This window comes from Eurosta solidaginis, chromosome 3 (assembly GCF_040869045.1).
Source record: "Eurosta solidaginis isolate ZX-2024a chromosome 3, ASM4086904v1, whole genome shotgun sequence".
NCBI classification, from domain to species: domain Eukaryota; kingdom Metazoa; phylum Arthropoda; class Insecta; order Diptera; family Tephritidae; genus Eurosta; species Eurosta solidaginis.
The window spans coordinates 193,338,585-193,352,635 of NC_090321.1; the positions used below are offsets into that span (position 1 = coordinate 193,338,585).

Here is a 14,051-nt window from a genome sequence, read left to right on the forward strand (position 1 = left end):
TTTGTGTCAAATTGGTACGTGGGCTTCTATGAACGGCTTATGTCTTAACCCTTAACCCGACACAAGAGGAAGCTGGAAAAAACACCGCCATCAGAACTGTCCCGGGATGTCTCAGTATGACGTCAGAACATCATTTTCACAATGAGGCTGGACAAACAGTTCCAGCTGAGCACTCAGAAACCTGGGTATCGTAACGAACAGCTGATTATGCCATCTCCATTATTTATTAAGGTCATATTTACGTGAATCGATTTACTGGTCGAGTTTTTGACGTTGAACGATGAATTTTTTTTGTGGTTTAGTTTTCGTATGTTCAGGGGTTTACGAAAGTGCACGATTCCTTAGTGTCTGTACTTTTCATAAAACCTATGTTCAGCCACTCTAATAGACATGGCATAGTTAATAAACTCTTCAGAAAATTTAAAAAAATGTTCTAAGGAATTATGCACTTCAGCACTTATCGGGTATTTGTAGACTGATTGCTTCCTATTTATACTACTAATATTTTCGAAAAATCGCAAAGAAACAACACAACGAATGTCAATTCGATTTGGGTGCAAACTGGCTGCAATTGTCAAAAAATTTGTCAGTCGAACAAACCTGTTGTGACTGAATCATGCTCTGGTAGCATGTAATGACATCATTCCAGCTAAAATCAAACGGTTAAGATGGCTAGCTATATCAAAGTGATTTTACCTCATATACTTATACCATGCTTTAAAACCCTGGCTTTTAGCCGTATCCATATCAGTAAACAACAGATGATCCAACCAACCTTATAGAAAGCAATGTAATTGGTCAATGGTTTCATACCATAACACCCTAGCTATAACCATACCATACCAACCACTGCAAACTTGCGTCTTGCACATCATCAGCTTAGCTTTCGAAAATTGCATAGCACTACCACCGCTCTAAACGCCATCAACATACAGGTAAATTGAGGATTGAACCAAAAATCCCACCACAGAACAGTACTCGTAGCGCTACTTATCAAAAGCTTTTGATTAGTCAACCACGGCACGTTACTGCAAAACTTGGAAAGATCCTCCATCCAAGTCTCAAATGGTGGACCACAAATTATCTCTCGGGACGCAGGCATCGGTTCAATCCACGAATATTACATCTAAACCCAGAAAAATTAAGAAAGGGGTACCACAGCGTAGTGTCCTATCCCCGCTTCTGTATAACTTTACAACTCGAAGCTCCCTTCGCCCCCAGAAGGAAACACTATTGTATACTACGACGATGACGCTTCCCAAGGCAGTCGGTTCTATGTACCGGAGCGACTCGGGATTTTTCCCGACCACGGACTGTCATTTCAGTGTGACCCCATTTAATTTGTTTCGTCCCTCCCACAAATTGTCATCCTCCCAGCAGCTCCTTGCAGCAGGACTGCTACATATTCTCTTACTCCGGGAAGGTATCGAACCCAATCCGGGTCCGTCTCCTGACCCCGGTCCTGAGAAATGGTTTTGCTGCATTTGCCAGAAAAGAATCTTTTTAGGACGGTCATACTCTGTTCAGTGTGTCTCGTGCAAGGGATGGTTGCATCGGACAGGGTGTTCTGGGCTTGATCCCAAAATCCGACGTCCACGTAACTTTTATAAATCCTTTTGTGGCTCCTTGATGCTCACGCCCAAGGGCGTCCCGTAGTCTACGCCTAAGCGTATCCCCACTACCTTCCAGCAGCTTCGCTGCTCAGCAAGCCACAACAAGTACCCGCTGCTGCTCGCGCCCCACGGCGCCAACAACTCAAACAGCTGATACCACTCATAACTACTACCTTCGTAGTAGAGCTGGTAGCAATGCTGAGCATCAGCCCCTGCCCCCGTCTTCTTCTCCCCCCTCTTTTCTGGCAGCAATCGTGCAGGTCAGGGAAACAGACTCTTAGTCCCTGCCTCCGTTTGCACCGTCTGCCAGCACAGAATATATAGGTTTGCGACATCCGCTCAATGCAGCTCCTGCCTTGGGTGGTGCCACTTTCCTAGATGTTCTGGTCTCCGCGACGGCAACCCCTCGACGGGTTTCATCGCGCCATGTTGCCAGGTCGCAAACCCAAATCATCCGGGTACCCCAATGCTTGCCAAAGGGCGCCCAGTCCCAAGGCCACAACAGCAATTGCGTCCTGGCCTTCCACAACCTAGGCGTAGTCACCCGTCACTTACCCCTAGAGTGGCGGCGTCACCCCTCATGCACTTCAGAATTCTGCAGTTCAACTGTAATGGACTAACTGGGAAGATTACGGAGATAGTCGATTTCATGAAGCGGCACAACATCCGCATTGCTGCGATTCAAGAGACTAAACTCACAGCAAGATCTGCATTGCAGACCTGCTCTGGTTATAATGTCCACAGGAAAGACCGCGAGTGCGGAAATGGAGGCGGCCTCGCGTTTATTATACACCACTCTGTGCAATATCATATATTTGATCCTGGCATCGACCGCAGGGACAATGTCTTAGAACGTCAAGGCCTATCTGTCCGGTCAGGCGATGCAAATCTAGAAATCATCAACATCTACATCCCTCCTGTCACCTGTTGTCCCATTGGATACCGCCCTAATATCGATGCCTTACTCACTGGCAACAATCGCATTATCTTAGGCGATTTCATTGCACATCACGACCTATGGCATTCAAACTTGCGGGCGGACAGTAGGGGTGAGATGTTGGCGGATCAAATAGACGAAACGACGTTCTGCACAATAAACGGAGACGCCCCCACACGTATGGTAGGAAGCTGTCATAGCTCGCCAGATATCTCAATCGTGAGCGCAGAACTCGTAAACTGCGTCAACTGGCAGCCGATGGTAACATTGGCATCCGACCACCTGCCCATACTTATTTCGTTCGAGCGTACCGCCGACTTCATCGTCACCGAAAAACGCACTTTCATAAACTTCAAAAAAGGAAAGTGGGAAGAATATAAATCCGCAACAGACAGCAGCTTTGCTGCCCTCCCTATCCCGACTGATGGCCGCCAAGGGGAGCGTGCCTTCCGTAAGGTCATTGAATCCGCCTCGGCACATTTCATTCCCGACGGGAGAATTCCCGAAATCCGGCCCCACTTCCCGGCGGAGGCCGCGAGCTTAGCGAGGGAACGCGACCTTATAAGACAGCTTGATCCAGGCGACCCCCAAATAAGGGATATAAACCAACGCATCAGATTGCTTGTGGACGAACACAAGCGGGCGAAATGGGAAGAGCACCTAAGAGGTTGTAACCTCTCTACCGGTGTAGGTAAACTTTGGTCCACCGTAAAGTCCCTATCCAATCCGACTAAGCACAAAGACAAAGTTTCCATCGCCTTTGGCGATAAGGTGCTGTCGGATGCGAAAAAATGCGCGAGCGCTTTCTGCCGACAATATATAATGCATCCTACGGTCGACAAAGATAGACGGAGAGCCAATAGACACGCACATAAACACAAACTCAGCGCGTCACCAATTACCATCACCGCTAGAGAGGTTGAGGACGCCATTGGTCGCGCTAAACCATCCAAAGCAGTGGGCCCAGACGGCATAGCCATGCCGATGCTGAAAAACCTAGGGAAAGAGGGTTTCAAATATTTAGCGCATGTCTTCAACCTGTCTCTTTCCACCTTTGTCATACCCGAGAAATGGAAAATGGCCAAGGTGGTCCCGCTACTAAAGCCTGGGAAACCAGCTAACGTAGGTGAGTCATATCGTCCGATATCTCTCCTATCGCCAGTGGCAAAGACGCTTGAAGCCATTTTGCTCCCTTATTTCCAAGCACATTTGCAGCTAGCCCCTCATCAGCATGGCTTCAGAAAACTCCATAGCACTACCTCCGCGCTAAATGTCATTAGCACCCAGATAAATTGCGGTTTGAATCAATATCCCCACCATATAACAGTACTCGTAGCGTTAGACCTATCAAAAGCTTTTGATACGGTCAACCATGGCTCGTTACTGCAAGACCTGGAAGGGTCTACCCTTCCCCCATGTCTTAAAAGGTGGACCGCAAATTATCTGGGTGGTCGGCAGGCATCGGTGCAATTCAGAAACGAAACATCAAAACAAAGGAGAATTAAACAAGGGGTGCCACAGGGTGGTGTCCTATCCCCGCTTTTGTTTAATTTCTACATATCTGTGGAATTTTGACAAAACAACTTATTTCAAATCTGACAACTTTTCAGTAGAGCTAAATATGTGATTTGAATAAAACTGAAAGATATTTAATGCAAAGTATACAGCGGATATAATAAAAGGAAATTTGCCCCGCATTTTAAAATGTATTTCTTAATTTTTAATTCAGTACTTTTCTTTAAAATGCCTTTAAAATTATATATGTTGTTTTGTCAAAATTTTTTTATGTAAAACTTATACTTATTTCAATTAAGTTGTTTTGTCAAAACTATTTTCTACATAAAATAGATAAAAATTTCCACCTATTTCAAAATAGGTTGTTTTGTAAGACTTAGCCAAGCAAACAAGTGTGAAATAAGGTGAAACGTAAAAAACACATAGTATATTTTTATGGAAATCCAAAACTTTTATGAATAGTTACATATGCATTTATTTAAAATATTAAATTTTATTATAATTATCAAAATCTCATTATTCATTTTCTTCGATTTCATCAATATCTGAGTCTACTTCCACTTCGCAATCGCCTTCAACTTTTAAATTTTTGTAGTAACAGTGGAACTCTGTGTTTATAAAAGGTAACACATCCAACCAGTCTTTCTTCTTGCTGGAAGAAATAGCCAGGGGTCCTGCGTAGCAATTATTTAACGAAAAATCCAAACTTTTTCGTCGTCTTTGATTAATATTTAACTCCTTGAATCTTTCATTACAGTCAACGGAATTCTTATAATGCAATACGCCTTGTGTAGACTTTTTATACCGCAAACAGCGTATATTTTTCTATTCGAATTTCTCGCCTGTGGGAAAACATAATTTAAAAGTGAATAAATGAATTATATATTTATACATATCATCAAAAGATTAAAATGCTGCCTCCGGGTTTGAAAACTTCTCTTTATGACTATTTCCAAAAGAAATTTTTGCAGTGTGCTGCTTATTCCATTTTTTAAATCCATTTTTGACAACTTGTGAAACCGGGGAAAATATTTTCTACTATAACTTATGATAATATAATGAGATAGGGTCTTCTCGAAACGCCTGCAGACCTAAAATGATTTTTCACTCAGACTTTGATAAAATAATGTATGTGTGTACCTGAGCTATTTGTTGTTTTCCAATTAGAGTTATTTTTTAACAAGCCGGAAAAATCAAAGAAGTCGTTTTGTTTTAGTTCGTGAATGATATACTTTTTGTTCGCAGCTGCGATAAGGTTTGCCCAATCATGTGGATGTTGGATAGATCCTGAAGAATTTTTTTCTTTTTTTCGATTTGGGCATATACTGTGTCACATTCCATATGGGTGTGATCAACTACAAGAAATTTGTGGTCAATAGTTTCAATAGTTGTGCTTTTTAAAACAATTTTGAACATTGCACAGATATTGGCATTGCGATTTTGCCCAGGGCATAAGTCACTATATAAAATAATGTGTTTGACCATCGGAGGTACCTTTGAAACGCATTTAAAAATACACGACCCTATATCATTTGATTCCCTCTTTGCGATTGTCTCATTCCAAATGAAACAATGGGCTTTCTTTGTAGATCCCTCATGCATTGTGAAAATATATGTCTATAACGGACGCTTGTAAAAAAACACCGTGGAGTCGGCAAACATTGTTGTAAATCCATTGAAAACATCATGACAGTTTTGTCGGCTACAGAAAGTTGTTTATCGGCTTTCTTACAGCTTTAGGCAAAGTCTGCTTGGTCGTGATGCTCTTTTTATAGTGACTTAAGACTAGATTTTTCTTCGGCGTCCAAAGAATTTTGTATTTGCAACATAAACTTCTCGCAAGTGTTGCACAAATCAAGCTGCGGCTTTTTGAGTTTGATATTCAAAGAACGAAAATTTTCACAATATTTCGATTTTGAAACTGGATCATCAAATTATTCCGCATACAGATTGTATAACTTCGAAATATTGAGATCACTTTGGAAGTACATGTTGGTGTGTCTACGGCTATAATGACTTTGATATTTTGGTATGCTGCTTATGTGCTCCAAAACTTCATTATGATTTTCAATTGAGAGTTTGTGTGATGGAGTGTGTTTTCCGCGGCGATCTCCCTTAATAAGTCCACCACACTCCAGCTGAACTTTGTATTTGTTTACTCTTTTGATCACTTGTTCGGTTTCCCCAAATATTTTTAAGAAACACATTTTACATACCCGATGTCTTGCGGAACTGATCTCAAAGTGATACAAATAGTTATATTTGCGATCGCGAGGATTTGCTGATTTTCGAAAAGTTTCAGAATTTTTCGCCTCAACTTCAATTAAACTTGATACAAATTGTCGGCGTTTAGTGTAGTCCCCCAAACTCCAATAATTTTTAAAAAGGGTTTTCTGCTGGTCAAAGTTTAGTTTTAAGTGACAGTTCCTGCGGCATTTTTTTAACCTTTCAATTTGTTTAGCTGGCATTTTTTTATTTTTATTAGTATAGGACTCTTTACCCAAATTTTTGTTTTGCTTATTAAGTTTTTTGATTTCCTTCATTCTTGGGGGAGAATCATTTTCTTCGGGTAGATCCCAATTAGTACTATAACTTGCGACTACTGATCTGTCTTCGATATTCTCCGAAGTAGAACTCAAATTCGACAGAGTAGATGGTATATAATCCGAGCAAAGAAAATCTGTGTCATAAAAAATATCTTCATTACCACAAGATTCTGGACTTTCTGTATCACTTTCACTGTTTTTTCGTATTTTTTTGTTGCACGTTATATGAATTTAGTATATCAATAACACCAGTATCAAAAGATGTCATTGCCTCATTAGGTGGTGGCTCTAACACTAATCCATCATCATGAAAATATGGCTTTGACACACTTTGTTTCTGATAAATTAACTAGATTTGTATTTTTAGACACTTTCCTAGCCATATCTGCCATCTGGCGTCCCGTTTGCATATTTAGTTTTAATGGTTTTATTGTAACCGAAATCACTTATTTTTGAAATTTTTTCAATACAGCATTTGGCAAAAGCACTTATTTATAGATAAAAAATATATTGAACACTCTTTTCACTTTTACAAAAGCACGTATTTCAAAATAAGATGTCTTGTTTTTTCAAAATTACCCCGATACTAATTTCACAAAACAAACTATTTCAATATAAGTTGCCAAAAAAATTAATTGTAATTTGACATAACAATTTATTTGGAAAAAGGGTGCTTTTTGAAATATGATTTTTATTTTCATGGCCGCCTTAAATCGAAATAAGTTGTTATAGAAAAACTACAATGATTACAATTATTTGAAGTTTTTCGAATTTTTCGACTTAACTGAGAAAAGTTGTTTTCACCGACGCAGTTTAGAAAAAAAATGAGTTAAGTTGATTTTTCGGATACTGTAACTTTCTAACTAAACATCATATAAATAAACCAGTAAGACCAAAATATGCATACCAATTGACAAAATTACATGCAATTAATATCTAAAATATTTCCTATCTTGAGATAAGTTGTTTTGTCAAAACTCCACAGATATCTAAGCTACCTTCACCACCGGAAGGAGTCACAATCGTTTCCTACGCTGATGACTGCACAATAATTGCCACAGGCCCAGGCCCAGAGATCGATGAGTTATGCAATAAAATAAACGGCTATCTTCCTGATCTCTCCAGTTTTTTCGCCTCGCGAAACCTGGCATTGTCACCGACTAAATCTTCCGCGACCTTATTTACAACATGGACGTCCCAAATGTCGACCATATTGAACATCCACGTCGATGGCACTACGCTACCGACTGTCCTACACCCCAAAATCTTGGGTGTGACGTTTGATCAGGATCTACATTTTGGTGCGCACGCAACCGCAATTGTTCCAAGAATTCAGAGCCGTAATAAAATCCTCAAATCCCTTGCTGGCAGTACCTGGGGAAAAGATAAAGAAACGCTCTTGACCACATACAAAGCAATTAGCCAGCCGATTACGTGCTACGCGTCACCCATATGGTCGCCAAGCCTAAAAACCACCCACTGGAAGAAACTACAGGCCTGCCAAAATACTGCTCTCAGAATCGCCACGGGCTGTCTTCTTATGTCCCCAGAACACCATCTGCATAATGAGGCGAGAATACTCCCCATCAGGGAGAGAAATGAGATGCTGACCAAACAGTTTCTGTTGAATACCCAGAAACCTGGGCATCCCAACAGACATCTGATTGACGAACCAGCACCGCCTAGGGGCCTAAGGAGTCATCTCCGTAAGCATTTTGAGGAAATACGGCACCTGAGAACCCAGCCGTATGAAGCGGAAAAACACAAGCAGGTCCTTGGTGAACTCCATAGACAGGCGTCGGACCTTTATGTCGGGAATTGCCCGGTGAATCCAGTACTTGAAGAAAAATATCCAGAACTCGCAGAAGAGGAACGCATACTCCCCAGGGAAACGCGTGTCACTCTTGCTCAACTTCGTTCTGGATACTGTAACAGGTTAAACTCTTACCTATCCAGAATCAACCCCGACATACAAAATGTATGCCCTGCTTGCAATGTGTCCCCACATGACACCAACCATCTCTTTAATTGTAATGTGGAACCAACGCCTCTAACACCCCTTTCCTTATGGTCCACCCCTGTTGAAACGGCAAGTTTCCTTGGACTCCCGTTAGAGGATATTGATGACAATTTGTGATCGGTCGCGGCTATTAGGTGGGGCGAGCATTGCTACAACAACAACAACAACGATGACTGCACTATATGTATATAATAGCTACAGGTCCCGATGAGCTATGTCATAAAATAAACAATTATTTTCCTCATCTCTTCAGTTTTTTTGGCTCGCGAAAGAATGTAACACATAAAGGTGTTCTGGACGTCACACTCCCTGTTACGGTGCGGTCCGGGAATATTTTTCGGTTGCTTGTGAATATAGACGCACACCATTTTTTTCTTTTAAACCACGGATTATTGATACAGAGGTCAAGGCGCGTCTTTTTACACCTGTCCACATTTGAACGCGTATTAGTATAACAGTCGACTTCTGTTGTAAGGTATTAAGGTAATAGTCTAGTTGAGGGGTCGACTGCTAATGCGCTACCAAAAATATCGAGAGAGGTGTCAAACGACGCGTCTTGACATCAGTATTAATAATCCGAAGGCGGAAAATAAAAATGTTAACTCGTTCAAAAGATATTAACGAAAAACCGAAAAAAGACCCGCGGGTACCTCCGAAACCGGGGGTGGGATCCATAGTATTTTTGGGCAGAACACCTGTCTGAGTTGGCGGCCTTCGGCCGCGCTTATAAAAAATAACCCTGGGCTACGCCATGCCAAGTGCACAATTTTTTTGGTGGGTACAACACAACAACAACCACATGAAAATCGCCAACTTCAACTGCAAATATCTCCGCCATCGGATTATTGTTCTCGAGATTAATACGCGTCTTTTGACACATCTCTGGATAATTTTAGCAGCGTATTAGCAGTCGACCCCTCAACTAGACTATTACCGGGATTAAAGCGCAATTCATAGCTCCCGCAACCCTATCGTCCACCTCACCAACGCGAGGGGAATCCCGTTACGAATATGTATGTATCATACTCAAGTTCTTCATGGGGGTGGGGGAAGTAAGGCCCTAGAAGATTCAATGTGGTAAATCGTTCCAGAGATGGGTCGGGCTAGTATCTAAATTATGCTTGTTACCAGAACGTACCGAACTATGTCCGGCAAAGGACCATCAGCATCGATAACACGGCAGCGATTTAGTTTAGCAACCCCCGAGTTCGGGGCTTAACTTGGTATCAAATGAAAGAGGGAGTTCTCCCGATCACAAATATATATTTTTTAAAGTGCGCAAACTCTATACAACTTTTATATGTGTATACGTATATATATTTTATGACATTACAAATCTTTGCTGCCACATCTATAAAACGGAACAAATGCAGAATCGAAAAATAACTTATAAAAATACCTTTCATCTGATGTATATATATCTTCAACTTTTCTAGTCTTTATTTACCAAAAATTAGAAAATGCTCTTTTTTGCATTCGTGAACGAGCTGATATTACCTTATAACTCTTATGTTTATTGTTATGTTAGCCGGTCCAACACCCGCTGCGCCATGCACAGTAATTCTGCGTACAACACCTTTCTGCATAGGCGGCCTTCGGCCGCGCTTATAAAAAATAACCCTGGGCTACGCCATGCCAAGTACGGATGTGTGGTATAACCGTGGCGTTATTGATTTAATAAAAACATTTATAATAAGTAAAAACAATACAAAAATGAAATGTGAAATATACAAAAATGCAATTTAAGTTTATCGTTGCCTATTTATATAGATATGTATGTGGATTAAAGTTTTAAAAGATATGTAAATTGTAATTCCAAGTGCTATAGAAATTTGCTAAATTTGCAAACTTTAACAACAAATAACTTTTACAACAACTAAGGCATGACGTAGGTGAATGCGTTTATAACCATTTCAACTACCGTAGGAGTGCGGGTTCGACTCCCACTCCCGGGAGAAAAGGCTTTGAAGAGATTTACAAGGTATAATCGAAACAGCTGTCGCCTTGTCCGTCCTGATGTCACGTTGTTTAAATTTTTCCCAAATTATTAAATAAATTATAAAATTAACAAATTGCTTCAAATAAATGTTTTCATACATTTAAAAAAAGCAATACGGGCAATCCCCGATTAAATCATACAAACAGACAAAATTGGTTAATCCGTTGTAGTTCTATAAATAGAACAAAAACAGCAACAAAACCAAAGTTTCTTTGAAAACCGCCGTACCAAGCATAGCTTTAACACATAATTGCATACGAAGTATGCATGTGTAAAAAGATTAAAATATGCAAAAAAGGAGGCAATTGGGAAAAAACTTTACAACAACTAAGGCATGACGTAGCTGAATGCGTTTATGACCATTTCAACTATCGTAGGAGTGCGGGTTCCACTCCCGGGAGAAAAGGCTTTGAAGAGATTTACAAGGTATAATTGAAACAGCTGTCGCCTTGTCCGTCCTGATGTCACGTTGTTTAAATTTTTCCCAAATTATTAAATAAAAAATAACTTTTAAATTATCAGTTTGCGCACTTTAGAATATATATATTTGTGATCGGGAGAACTCCCTCTTTCATTTGATACCAAGTTTTACCCCGAACTCGGGGGGGAGCTATTCTAAAATTGTCCCGATAACACTCCCCAAAACCTACGGGTCTGTGTAAATTATAATAAATTTGGTAATAGTCTAGTTGAGGGGTCGACTGCTAATACACTACCAAATATCGAGAGAGGTGTCAAACGACGCGTCTTGATATCAGTATTAATAATCCGAAGGCGGAAAATAAAAATTTTAACGCGTTCAAAAGATATTAACAAAAAACCGAAAAAAGACCCGCGGGTACCTCCGAAACCGGGGGTCGGATCCATAGAATTTTTGCGCAGAACACCTTTCTGCGTTGGCGGCCTTCGGGCGCGCTTATAAAAAATAACCCTGGGCTACGCCATGCCAAGTCCGGGTGTGTGGTATAACCGTGGCTACCGCCACGGTGATGCACACTTTTTTTTTGTGGGTACTAACACAACAACAACCACATGGAAATCGCCAACTTCAACGGCAAATATCTCCAGACAGAGATAAAATTTTTCTTTCCCGCCTTCGGATTATTGTTCTCGAGATTAATACGCGTCTTTTGACACCTCACTCGATATTTTTGGTAGCGTATTAGCAGTCGACCCCTCAACTAGACTATTACCAAAATATATATATTTGTGATCGAGAGAACTCCCTCTTTCATTTGATAACAGGTTTTACCCCGAACTCGGGGGGTGCTATTCTAAAATTTTCCCGATAACACTCCCCAAAACCTACGGGTCTGTGTAAATTATAATAAATTTTTTTTTAGTTAGCGGGAATAGAAATTTAGTGCACTAAGCCCAAGAATGATTCGGCCTGATCAATCATGAACGCACTGGCAGCCTCTTTTAGACGTCCCATCCTCAATGAATTCGTCAGCCATTTTTTTCTCTACGCAAATACATGCACACGTGCAAACATAAGGGGAAATTTCAATGTGAAGCTGGTAAGCTTTTTTTACATTTATATACAGCTTTTGAAATTTATAATTTCTTCTATACACATGTCTCAACACTCACCCGCTGTTGTGATGTATCCAAGCGCACTTATTGTTAGTCAAATATTTAACTAACAGATTATTGGCAAATTAAAAATTTGTACCACCGCCTTCCGGCATTGATTCTACAGGAAATTTTATGACATGAAAAATCAAACGTCAAAGTGAAACACATGGCGGAAGCATACTAGGTGGCAGCATGGGCACATAACTACAAACATAAATAAAACTTCCATGTATTTTTGTAAAACGATGGACTAATGTCAAAATCGTACTACGCCGGAAGTTGATATATCAAATCATATGAAAAAAGTACAAATCAGCTTTCACCGTGCTTCTACCTTGTATAGTTCAGCAATGCTCAATCATATCCCTCATGTTCCAATGGTACATGAACCACATACGAATAGAGATTTAAGGGCCAATTAATGGTGACTTAAAACCATATAACCATAAGATAAAACAGCGACCGAACCTTCCTTATGGAAATCAATGTAATCGATTAATCGTGCCATACCATAAAGCTAACGCCATAACCATAACATAGCCAACCAATTGTTTTTGATTTCCTGCCATACCCATAACCTAAAAATATTTGAGTTGGTGAATTTAATAACTTTTTGTAAATTTGGTAAAAGTCTAGTTGAGGGGTCGACTGCTAATACGTTACCAACTATACTAAGAGAGGTGTCAAAAGACGCCTATTAATCTCGAGAACAATAATCCGAAGGCGGAAAGGAAAAATTTCATCTCTGTCCGGAGATATTTGAATTTTGTTATGGTCTGCTGTTATGGTCTACGGTTACGGTCCACTTGGGAGCGTTTTCGTGCGAACACACCTAGCGACTGGGGATGGGGCGAAAGTTGCGATACAAAGGTATCGAAAAAGAAGAAAGAAAAGACTGACGATCACTAGCGAAAAATGCCAAGAGTTTCCGGCCGTAGAAACACCAAGAAGGAGTAAAAAAATTTAGAAAAGAAAAGAAAAAGATAGCCAAGAGTTTTCCGGCCGGGAAAAAACGCAAGAATTAGCTTTTACTTGCGCGGTTAATCGGAAATTTTTATAAAACCAAAAAGGTTTATCGTAAAACTAGTCCCATAAGGCGTTATACCAACGAGAAGATTTGTGATTTGCTTCAGCCTAAATTTTAAATTTAAATTTTATGCGACCATACCAAAAGATCGTATAACATCTAGGACACAACTTCAACACCAAAGGCGTCAAGCTCAGAGACTGCTTCATTAGCACTATTGCTTACCTCAATGTACGTCCCCAACTATATTCAACTCATCGCAAAACACCCTCGTTGTGCTGTGCACATATTCAAGCGAGTATTGTTGAAGAGCCAAAAGACTGCAACGAGGAATCGCAGGCCGATTCCTTTACCCAACTACTAAAAGAACAAACAGGTGAATGCCCAGAAACTAGGAAGAGTCGATAGCACAAAGTACCGACACAGTCCATTCCGACAAACCTGGTTTCTACTCGTCTGTTTTGGGTGGTAATAAACCTTACGACGGTTGTGTTGTGGTGACACAAGCTCCACGTATAGAATATCCAGTTGAAGTAGGTCGGCGTTTCACAGTCACACCTAGGGAGGAAAGTTCTAGCGATACCGATTCGGATTCGGACGGCACTAAACTAATTAGTGCTGAGAACCCTTGTTATCCGAAGATAAACCCCTTTCTCTATGTTTACGAAGTACACTACCACCTTTGGAAAAGCGTCCGACACCACCTCCGCCTCCAGGGCCTGCAGTAATCCGCAGCGTAAACAACGAACGCTAAAATTAGCACCAAGTCATCCAGATCGTAAAGGTCAACACGAAGTTTTATGGCCACCAGGTTGA

General features: G+C 40.6%; 1 protein-coding gene across 5 annotated transcripts in view; it reads right to left on the reverse strand.

The window, feature by feature from the left end:
• The window catches only part of Pabp2 (poly(A) binding protein nuclear 1), a 41,674-nt gene extending 29,295 nt beyond the window's left edge, over positions 1-12,379 (reverse strand). For all 5 annotated transcript variants that reach the window (XM_067774398.1, XM_067774399.1, XM_067774397.1 and 2 more), the window contains exon 1: positions 12,224-12,379. The gene's annotated coding sequence lies outside the window, so the exon portion shown is untranslated. The remainder of the gene's footprint in view (positions 1-12,223) is intronic.
• Between the last annotated feature and the right edge of the window lie 1,672 nt (positions 12,380-14,051).